This window comes from Liolophura sinensis, chromosome 7, assembly GCF_032854445.1.
Source record: "Liolophura sinensis isolate JHLJ2023 chromosome 7, CUHK_Ljap_v2, whole genome shotgun sequence".
Taxonomy (NCBI): Eukaryota; Metazoa; Mollusca; class Polyplacophora; order Chitonida; family Chitonidae; genus Liolophura; species Liolophura sinensis.
In genome coordinates, this window is record NC_088301.1 from 50,422,127 (window position 1) to 50,434,613 (window position 12,487).

Consider the following 12,487-nt stretch of genomic DNA (forward strand, 5'->3'; position numbering starts at 1 on the left):
CTCAATTAAAAAAATGTTTTTTAGACGTAATGAGACTCCACAACTGGACCTATTTATAGAGATGTTTTTCCTCTTAAGGCTAATATTTTTAAAATATTCATGTTTTTCAATTGCAAGAATTAAGAAAAAAACAGAATCCTCTATCAATCTAATCCTGATTCTTCTCATCAGGCCATGTTACATGAACGAATTTTTAATGATGGCTTAACTAGGAGTCCACTGAATGACAAGATTCCAGTGACAGGGTATTCAAAATAGACAAGTATAAGTAGACGTAGCTGGAGGCATTAATCTCTTTGCCACTGTCTCTTTTTGATATTATGATCATTCAGACCAATGATAATTGTTACATAACTTTATCATGGTCAATCACCTACTTTTCAGCTCTGGCCTTATTCGACATGTAACACATCAATGTAGATGCAATTTGAAAGTATGATTCATAAGATTCTGAAAACTAAAATGTGTTCTCCAGGTACATATACATGCACATGTGGGGCACACATGGACTTCCATAGCACAGTTGGTAGAGCGTCAGCTTCGGGAGCGGTAGATCCAGGGTCAATCCTGGGTCGAGTCACATCTAAGACTTAAAAAGAGAAAGTTGTAACTTCCTTGCTTGGCGTTCAGCATGAAGGGGATAGTGCAACAACTGGCTGACCTGTATCAATATAACGGCTCAGGCGGGTGGCTTTAAGTCGTCTCAGTGAAGCAGCACTAGATAACAGAGTGGTGGAATCCATCCTGCAACAAGGAGGCACATTACATGCACTCTAAGGATTCCTTTGTCGGCAACATCTACACATCAGCTAATGTTCCTCCAATATGTAGTATATTTGTGGTCCAATCTGTTGATAAGTTAGGGTAGATCTTTCTCAGTACGTATGAATATGTGCACATCCGAATCTACTGTAATTCTTCAACCCTTTCCCTGGTTTGCAAGGTGCTTTCAAGTGTATTCTGAAGGCACTACTCCATGCAGACTGATAATATCATACTTTCTGAGAACCTCTGAAATTGGCCAATCCAACCAATGTAGTTTTGTCTCCAAAATCTAATTAGAAATGAACATAAACTGCACTGAAATTTGCTCTTATTTGTGGAAAGGTCCAGGAATTACAGTGCATGTAATAGAAACAGGTACTCAGGAAACATGGCAATCAAAAAATATCCTCAAACGGTCAATAGTCTCAATTCCTAAACGGACTCAAATGTATGTAAACTGTTTAATTATAATGACTGGGTTAATTACTGACATGAAGTACAGTTAAAGTTCAGTTAAAATCAAATACATGATGCATTCATAAAAAATACGTCTATCAGTTGAGACTAATCCTCTTAAAAGTTTTTATTGTGATTTTGATAAAAGTTCACACCTTCATTTTTCTCTGTTGTTAAATTTTTTAAAATCTCATTAGAGAGAATAGCAGTTTCCACAAATGATTTTCAAATTATGTTTAACAGTACGGAGAAGTTTGTGACATGACAATGTTTGTAACAGTTGTTCTTTGCTTTCAGCTCGGTAGCCTAAACATAATTCCTACCCACCGACACTAATTTTTTTCAGGTATGGTCAAGTTATGGCGAACAAACAATTTTTTAAGGAACACATAAACATCAGAAATTTGAATTTAACACACTAAATTGAGACATCTATGGTCTGAACTACAAGGACCACTTCCACAAAGTGATAAAAGGTTAAGTTGATTGTAACTACCATGGGGTTACAAACATATGTTGCCTAAACTACAATCCCATTGTCCTGTGTTTAAAGAGGCCTCAAAACTTAAACCTTATGCTGATCCACATTTTAAGACATGATGAAATTCATACTTAATAAAGCAAAGTTGCAAAATTCAAACCATCTCAGAGAAAAAGAAAACCAAGAGAGGAAAATGGTTAGTGCAACAGATATTCACTTTATACAGACTGCCAAACAACAAACACTGACCTTCTAGAGACATTAAACTATAAGTATCAGTATAAAATCTTTTCTTTTTTCACATGTACTCCTCAACTGTAATGAAAGATCAAGTAAGAATGCTTCATGAGAAACATGCAATATGATAAATGTAGTTTCAAATGCATGTTTGACAATGCATTATTAGCTTACACATGATTACAGATGCACCTAATGTAGACATCAAGTAGTGTTTTTCAGGAAGTTTTGTTCAATTTCCTCTACCCATGAACTCTTACTGCGGTCATAAGTCAAATGTTCAAAAATTTTTAAATACGGCATAAAACTGCAATCCAGCAATTAGAAATTTTAATTTGCGCTTTACCTGTACCTGTATCGGTAAATGTATACTTTATGTTATGATCCGTTCTCACAGAAAACTGTGGCTAATGCACTCTCCAGACCTTACGGACCGATTACCGCTGCCTCAATGGCATAGCAGTTACTGGCATAGCAGTGGTTGTGGTTAACCACAAAATTGTCGGCCTGACCACAAATATGTGCCTGTGTAAACCCAAGCCCTTGTCAGATGTTTCAAACCCAGAGATATGATTATCCCTCAGTATGTCTCCACACCCAGGCCAACAGTTGGTATCTGCAGGCAGAAGGGGTCAATAAGAACCATAAATAAACTTGAAAGTGCCTAATTAACATGCAGATTCCACACCTTCATCAGTGCATCCAAACTCTGTGTGTGTGTATATGCAAGTGTGCTTGAATGAAGATGTCTGCAAAACTGAAAAAAAAAAGCATTATTTATTGACCAATATGTAAATATATAACACATGCACATGGTCTGTCCACCACATCAGCATATGAAAAATTTTGAGTCTTTCTTGCAGACAGACAAAAGTGGTTTTCTTTACCCAAGAGGCTTAAACCAAACAATTGTGTTTTAATATTTTAGCATGTGTGATGCATGTGTTCTTAGAAAAAGGCAGTTAACATTATCTCAGTTTTATAGAGGGGTTAAATTTCATATACTGTTAAGGCCTTGTTCACCAGCACACCTGTTTAGTCTTAAGTTTGTACATGGGCCTCTAGTGACTCCCTGGTGAACCCTGGATGAATACCAGTATATTTATCATGATCCAACCCATTAATCCAGGTGCCAGCTCGTGTGTCCTTATTTTCGACCCTATCAATCAACACTAGAGCAAATGTGAGTTTTACTCTTTCTGTTTTCACTATTATTTTCACATTTTATACATGAATAATTATTACAGGTACTAACAAACTTTATAGAAACCAGCAAGCCACTTTTAAACACTGGACTTTATGAAACATCAAAGAAATCAGGAGAGCCATGACTGACTCCACTGACAGTTTTTCTTCCACCTACATGTGCAACATTTCTCCTATCTCTACCTACATCAACACCATCTTCAACTAATAAATTAAAATCTTGAGTAATTTTATCCATGGTTTTTAAATTCTTTAGTTTCTATGTAGAAACCACACACTTAAGCTGAATGCACCACTGCAGTAAATAAAGAATATACATCAAACATGTCAAGACTTGTTGGCACACACACACACACACACAAGGGTGTGTTATCTCAAATGCTGACTTGAAGCCCATTACAGGTCCGTGTACTTGGACTTTCTGTGCACAATACCACTTAGTGTCTGTTCTAAACCACAAACAGTTCTGTTTTCTCTGACACACAAGATAAACATACAACAGCAGTTACCATCATACCTCCTGAATATAAAGATAACTTTTTGTAATCCTAAAATTCTTTGGTGCAGGTTTCCTCTTAATCTGTGCACTTCTGACAACACTACACAAGTAAACAGGTACTTATTAGGTACACCAGATGACATATTGCCCACCATTGTTGGTCAACTTCAGCCCTTAACAAAAATTAGAATTCCACAGATCTACTCCTAGTTACAAAAATGCTGCAATTATATATGCAATTTCACAACACATTTGATGTTTTTATTTATTTAGTTATTTAATTGGTGCTTTACATCGTACATGAGTATATCTCACTTATACAACGTTTGCTGGCATAATGGTGGGAGGAAACCGGGCAGGGCCCAGCGGAAATCCATGACCATTATCAGGACAGACATCCCCACATGCAGCCGGAGAGGAAGCCAGCATGTACTGGACTTGAACCTGGTGTTTTTAATAGTATGTCATGTACATGTTTATTGTAATTATAAGCCTTACAGACTCCAGTATGGCTTGAGGGAACACAAAGTCATGAACACATGGTGTTGTCTACGACTTGATAAAAGCAACAGCATTCATTACCGCCCACATGCTTGCCTAAGTTTCCATGACAACTGAGATTAGACATGGTATTTGTTCGCCTGACGTAAACCACAGCAAATTATTCATCATTTACTGGAATACATATATCCAAGCGGCAAAATCTTTATAAAGATTGTAATACATGCCACAAGAAATCAACCGACAGATAGTGCAAGGAAAGCCTTGGTGATATAAAGGGATGACATATATTTGCTATCTAAGCCATTTTATGAACAGTTAGAATAAAACCCTCAGATAAATTGAGAAGATTGCACATTGCCATCGCTGCTATGGATTTGCTCCACATGCTGTAGTTTTTATCACTGGTGATTTATCCAAAAGTTTAAACACTCAACTTGGATCAGGCTACCAAACATCTTGCCAACAGGAGAGACAGGGGATCAAAACTTCACCTTAACACATGTAGTTCTGAAACGTTCACCTTAACATGGAATGTAATGCAAAAATAAATTTTAAATAGTGAAAGTCATGAAATTTGTTATTTATGGTAATTAACACATGCAACAATCAAACAATCATCAACAATAAAACACAACTTTGATGTCGTTGTGCTTCACATGTACAAGTAGAAGTTGAGCTAACTACATGCAGTATTTTGCTAGATACCACCCTTAACATTTACCTAAAATTGCTTCTAATACATACAAGAATATGTCATGAATTTTGTAATTTACGGTAATTAATATGCACACAGAGCATAAACATAGAACATCATCCATCAGAGACAATAAGGGTATGACATAAGCTACCCCTGCAGTTTGAACAGGCAAGCTAAGAATGCTTCCAGATTTGAAAGTTTGACTAAATCTCAACACACAAGCAACATTTTATTGAACAGATTGGCTTGTTTCATCTCACTCGCATGTACATGCATACCTGTATTATCAGGAACAAGGTACATAGTTTTCTTATAAAATCTTATGTAATTTATTACTTTGATTTTGTTTCCATTATAAGCAAACTTATGAAGTCATGCAAGGCATTAAATGTCTAACAAAGGTCATTCTCCAAAAATTTTATACACATTTTACTGATTTTTCATCACAACACCACAAAAATTGAAAGAATAGTTTTATATAACATATTTTACTTTGAAAGTGATCGGTGTGAAAAAAAATATATGTTTTTATAATAGTTTGTTGTTTTAAGGAAAAAAACACAGCAGTTGAGGGTTGTGCCGTTTGTTCTATGTAAAGGTATTCAAGGTCAAATTGTTTACTGTAAAACTGTACAAAGGATTAATAACATCAGTGGTCTTAAACTCAAATCTGACCAATACAGCTCAGAATAATCACTGGGTCTTATTACTGTTCTCATCTGCTTGGTTGTGTTCTCCAGAGGATAGGTTCAGCATCTGGTTGCTGTACAACACTGACACTTTTATTTTGTTCGGTCACCTGATCCCTACCGCCCCCACACAAATGCCAGTTCTTCCTCCGAGTGTCATCCAAGTACTTTATCAACCTTCCCTTAATTTTTACACTAGACTTCTGTGTTTACCAAGTTTGATTCAATCTTCCATTAAACAGATTGATATGCAGAAGAATTTGGAAGTACATAAAAACTTGCTTAGGGTAAAAAGGAAGGGCAAAGAAACAACATACCGCTCAAGAAACTTTTTCACAGATTAATTGATTTTGAACTGATAAACTGATGTTAATTTCAGTTCCTCTGCCATTGCTACAAGACATTCTCATTGTGTCACATGTACATGGAACTACGTATGTACAAGACATCCAATATGGCAGACAACAGCAGACATACTGGATTATGCAGATTCAAAAGTAATGGAAATCAACCCCAATGGTCCCTTCACAGAATAGGTCTGAATTAGATTGGTTGAAAACTGTTCAATATATCTTATTCCAAAGAAAAGATATGATGGCCTTAATATCAAATATGGCTCACTGCATACATATTGAATGAAGTAGAGAGACAAAAATCACTTTCAATGGTTCTCTCACTGACCTCAAAAAAATTTGAATAAATGAAAAGTGTTAAGAATACCTTGTTCACAAGAACAGGCCGACAGTTCAACAACTTAAATGTTTCAGAAGTATTACTGAATTTGTACAATTTGCACTCAAACTATTTAGGAGTGATTACCCTGGTTCGAACTAAACTGTTGACATGTACATACTATGAACTGGAAAAGTGTAACTGGCACTCCAGTGGTTACGTGTTCAGGCACACTATGGCCTCCCATGTTAGCTTTTCTTCAGATTTACAAGAAACATAATAGGCTTTCTGTCTGACACATCTTACATGATAGTTATCAATGAATCACAGCAAAGGCTTCTCAACTTCTGGTAGTAAATCAACCCCAGAGTGTTTTGTTGGTGCACACAAACCCCAAGCCTGGGTCAGCACGACACATCTAAGTCAAGACACTCTTATAAGAACAGAGCTACATGCAAACAAGAAAAGCAGTTTGTCAATCTTCCTTCTATATCCAGAAACCAAGTTAATCACAATTATGGGTCAAACCTTGTTAATTTCAAAATATAAAATAATTCCAACTAGACCTTCTTTAAGAGTTCCTGGCCTTTTCTTTAAGAAAACATCCCAAAAAAAATAACGTAACGCTTACAAAATCCCATCTATTCATATTCTGCAGGAGTGCAAATGTTATCCCAGGTACAAAAAGAGAGGTGCAGGGTTGTTACAGTAAAAACATGATTGAAATACATCTATTATGAATTGGACCCAAATACCAAATACTATGTCAGAACTAAAATCTGATTCAGATTTCGTGCCTGGAATATAAAGTTCATATTGACATGAGTGAAAACTGATCATAGCTTTTGTCATGTAACAAGTCTCATGGTGTACTGTACACATAGTACATTCCAGAGTCTTTTTGGTCTAGGAAAGCTATCCATGTACATGTAGTTGTGTTGGACATTAATGAATAATTTTGGACATCCAATTTCTTGTCACCGTTAGCATACTAAGGTTTGATACGGTCATTACTTCATAAATTAACTTCACAAATGTTGAAACAATAAATGAGAGAACATTTTGACAATTTAATAAAAAAATTAAAATTCCTGAAATCCAAAATTTTGTGAAGCTTATATGCAGTCAAATGGGATTTTTTTCCCATATGACCACTACTAGAATCACAAGCTTTCTACCCTCTTTGTTCTTTGTGATCTATTACATTGTGCTACTTGTGTACCACTGAGAAAGTAACACACTACACATAGCTGAAGCTTTGCAGTGTTACTAACTGCACAATGCTCTGGGTTTTACACAGCTTGCTGACTTTTTCCCACGCAGTGACAACTCTGCCCCCAAGCTTGATTTACTCCTGTTCTTTCAATGTTCTTTTCACTGGGCCCTGCCCGGTTTCTCAGTAAATGAGCAATATGTTACTGGTCTGCCCACAAAAAGTCACCCCAAAAGCAGGGAAGAAGAACAGACCTCACAGGTTAAGCCTGAACTACTACTGTACTTTAGGCAGGAAAGATCCCTAATTGTCTTCTGTCTTGACACTTGTGCAGCAGGTCAAATTGATCATAATGCAGACAAACTGAAGCTGCTGTTTCAGGAATGCATCGATAGAGAACCTTTCAGGTGTCAGTTAACTGAGGGTGAGCAAGGTAACGGGTGATCACAGTAACTAGTGTGCACACCACCAAATCAGTGATGTTATAAAACGATTCACTTCTTATAAAACAAACCACAAATCTAATTGTAGGTTCACTCCAGAGATACAGCCTTTGCCTAATTCTTTTTTTTTTTTTTCTTTTGCATATTTTGAGCCACTTAGGCATTTTTTAACCAAAAACATTAAAAACAAGTTAAACACTATTTATTTCATATTTACCTGAAATATGGTATGGACACGAACCATGCCCATTGGCAGGGTTCAAAATCAGCGTTGGTCCCATGGTCCAAGGCCAGTTGATTTTCTAATGGACCAGCAAAAAATAAAATTTCTTAGAGAAAAGTCGATAGAGTTAGAGTATCAAAAATTTTAAACAAACCTTAAATATGATCGAATGCTTTGGCAACGAACCAAGTGTCATGGACTCATGGGAGGCTCTTGCTTCACCACAATGCCGAAACCTACACTAACTTGTATGTGGTGTCAGAATGTGAAATTTACCTCCACCGAAAATGACAGGCTATCTTTGTCTGTCATTAGCCACTGATTTTGTACTATCCCATGCAAAATCCGCATAACACAAATCTTTTTGTCAGGACCAGTAAAATTGTTGGCTTACCAATGAACCTCAAAGAGTACTGGTCCTAGTGTCCACTTTGACTTGGCTTAAAATCAAACCCTGCTTGGTAGGCCTTTTCAGAAAGGTGCTGTATCCAGACCCTAAAATGTGCACCCTGCCCTTTTTCCCTCAGGCACAATATTAATACTTACAGGCAATGGAAATTGTCACCATGTCCCTGTTTATTACAGAATATACCTTTGCCTTCTGCCCCTTTCAATTTGTAGATAGGGTCTGTGAACTCTGGAACGAGTCCAGTAACCCCAATCAAAAAACATCTGACACCTGTGTAGTACCACTATAAATTGGACGCTGTTTCATTGATCAGATATTGATCTTCCACGTCCAGTTGGTTGTTTATCCATTAACCTATCCCCATCATACACATCCTCATTTCAGGCAAACAAAAACAAGATATATCTGAATAAAGTTATATATTTGCAGTTTCCAACAATGCCTTATTTCCTTTTGCATCCGAGAGAGTAACCTTCAGTGCAATTTATGCACCTTAATAATTAGATTTTGGTGACAAAACTACATCAGTTGGATTGGCCAATGGCAGAGCTTCACACAAAGTGTAATTTAATCAGTCTACACAAAATTATGCCTTCAGAATATGCTTGAATAAACACCTTGCAAATATGAGAAAAAGTTGAAGAATTACAGTTAATACTGTAAGTTATCTCAGGATGTTGTATGGCGTGGGAATACAGCCTGATATTTCTTTGAGATGATCAAGTGGAAAAACTGATCTTTGAGACAAAATATCAGGCCTTCTAATTAGGCAACACACTGATACAGTGAATCTATCACAATGAAGAGCATTACGGACAATTTTTCTTGAATTAATACTCATACTTCAGCCAACACTCTCAGTGTTTTCACCGATGCATGGCGGCTGATAGAAACAAACAGAGACCCCCGATATCAAAACACATACGATGAGAAGAGGACGACCAGACTCAACTGGGCACCTTGGTTGTGCTGAATTAGCAGTTTGGTGGGGTTTGTGCTGTCTTATAATAACACACTTTATGTCTGCTAAATGTAACAGTGATCGGCAAGTACATGTATTTATGGTACTTGTAATATTCTCATAGTGGCTTTGCACTGGCTGACAACATTTACCAATTAATTCCAGTTCATAATGGCCTCATTACTTCACATCGTATGTAACACTTTTTAGGTTATTCATCACAATAAATAAAGGTCATCACACAAATTTTTTGTTTTATGTTTTTTTTTATGTACTGTATATCACTGTGCATTAATTTGTTATCAGAAAAAAAATTAAGTATTGGCATCAAAACTTCTTAATAAGTTCTTAATGCTTCTGAAAGTGTATTTTTACAAACCAAAGTGAAGGTGAATCACAAAAACTTGTATTTTGAAGATTTTTGTGCTAGTTATGTTGCACAGTTTCTAGCAACTTGTGTAACAAAGGGTGAATTGACTATACACTGTAACTGTTATGATTTCTGTGAAAAGCAGTTAACAGTCAGCTTAGAATGATATCTTTGTCTTTTACTTAGTGTGTTTAGATTTAGCCACAAGTTTTGGGTGCAGAATGGAACAATTAAGGTGCATAAATTGCACACAAAGTTAGCTATTGGCAAGTACACTTACATCTAACAAGGCTGAGGCCAAGGATACCACGGCATATATGTCATTGTGTGATATATCATGCACACGTCCTTAGCCTTTCAGGGCACAGTTCCTGTTTTGCAGCTGAGCCGATTCTAAGTTGGGATACCATTACAAGGATCAAGGGAGACAAATGTGTTTCTCTTGTGCCCTTGCACACTCCATCACACAAATGACCAGCCAAGACATCCCTACTGATAAACATCTAACATTCTTTTTTTTTCCCATATATCAGTGCTTACCACAAACTAATACCTCACATACCAAAATGGTTCATGTCCCTGTTTTGTGGTCTTATGACGTACACTGTGTGCAGATATTAATGAAAGAATAAAGATGAAACATAACGTTTCAATTCTGGATTGACATTTTCCAGAAATGATCATGCAAGATAAAAAACTGATGTCAAATGTGAGTAACATTAAAAAAGTTTGGATTGCAAGCCAAAGAGTATATCAACATGAGCAAATTAAGTAACCAGTCACTTAATACAATGGTGCTCCCATGTAGCTTTAAGATGACTTCCATAATCCAGAAGTCTCAAAATATTTGCAGACCGTCCAATTTTATACTTTTAGTCTTGGTACTCTGGGAAAAAATGACCACTATAAAGAAAGATTAAAGTTTATATGTTTGTTGCTTTTCACATTTACTGTACTTAAAATGTTGGAGAGCTAAAATTGCTGAGCAGATCAGAAAACATTAAGTACATGCACAGAGTGAACTGCAACATTGCTAAGTGTTCCTTAGAATTTATGAACATTTTACAAGTGAGCTTTTGTGGTTGATAATATCTAAGCTGTAGTGTACAAACTGAAACCGATCAAACCTGTCCTTCATGCCAGCACCTCTGGGTGAGTTTGTGCATGCACTGGACTAAAGTTAATTTTACTTATTTATTCATCTTTTTGTTTGGCAGTAGACACAAATGTCTGACTAACATAAGGGCAAACATGCTATAGCTGCAGGTTAGGTAATGGTGCCATACCTGCATTCAAATATATATGCAACCTCATAAAAAACCTATTATGTGACTTGACTGAACCCTAGACTAGCCATGATCACCAAATATTACTCTCCTCTAAACCATTATGCTTTTGTTTTTATAGAAGGAAAATTTCTTTAAAAACTGTAGGCCCAAATGCATGATTTATTTCTCTTTGATTTATTACATTCAGTCTAGCAAATTCCACATCTGACTCCTTAATTTCTGACTCATTATTAAGCTTTGAGAAGATTTTCTAGTTTATCTCCCTGGGTGTGTTACAGGTGGACAATACCGAGCTTTCTGTAACGATAAACTGTCAATGTCATATGCTGCTTTATGTCAACAAAACACCTCAATCTACACGTGAACTGTCATTTGGACACGTAGGTGTATTTCACTAAATTATCAAGAACTGACAGCTATTCGTTCTATGAAATAGTGTTAAAAGTTGAGGAAGCAAAATAGCAGATCCACAAAACTTGTATTAACGTGAGTAATACACGGTTTATGTACACTCCACATCAACGTGGTTCGTGTGTCATTGACGATGGGAGATCAAAAATAGGCCGATTAAAGTCAGGAAACAGCCTGTGAGTTGTCAACACCAGATAGATGTAGACTACCATGCAATAAGCCATTGGCATTCTAGTCATTGTGTATTGACAAAAATGAGACCACGAACATAAGCCATAAAGGCTAGAAATGTCTGAAGTGCGACCTAAGTTCCGTCTACAACACTTTGATGCTGGACGATAACTCTGAAACTCAAGTCATTCACTTAAAATATGCAGCTGTACCTACGCCTCCACAGCGCAAACAACTCGCCAAACACAGCTTTTCACCTTTGTCAATCACTTGCAAACACTCTTGTCACGACACACAATAGGAGCAATGAAACAATACATGTTTTTCTCGGACAAGAAAATGCCTACCTCCAAAAGCCTTACCTCGTTGCAAGCTTTCTAGTAAATATGGCGGTTGGTTTGCCTCTGACCTGAAAAACTAGGTCACGGTCACGTGACGTCACCCCCCAAACTACCCAAGCTGGGAAAATGCGCAATTTGGGTTTGGGTGCGATTAGTCCAGTATATATCTAAGGTTTAGTAAATCAATACGCACTAAAAAGCATTAAAGTTAGCGGGTGTAGAAACATTTATTAAGTGATGAAACCGTAAGATCCCACGTTAACTTAACAATTTTTTTTTCACTTAAGCAGCGGCAATGTTCATAGTACATAAGAGCCTATACCTATTCATGAATCGTTTATTTATTAACTTTTTTTCACTATGAATATCGTCACGTACACCTGGTGCACGTACAGGTACATACATAGAAAGTTATATACAATTCATATGGCATGGATTATGATCTCACTA

General features: G+C 36.6%; 1 protein-coding gene across 2 annotated transcripts in view; it reads right to left on the minus strand.

The window, feature by feature from the left end:
* The window catches only part of LOC135469602 (probable nuclear hormone receptor HR3), a 67,902-nt gene extending 55,820 nt beyond the window's left edge, over window positions 1-12,082 (minus strand). The window contains exon 1 of one of the 2 annotated variants that reach the window (XM_064748101.1): window positions 12,059-12,082. The gene's annotated coding sequence lies outside the window, so the exon portion shown is untranslated. Of the gene's footprint in view, window positions 1-12,043 lie in introns of both variants that reach the window. The other variant, XM_064748100.1, reaches the window with a different exon arrangement.
* Window positions 12,083-12,487: the final 405 nt, after the last annotated feature.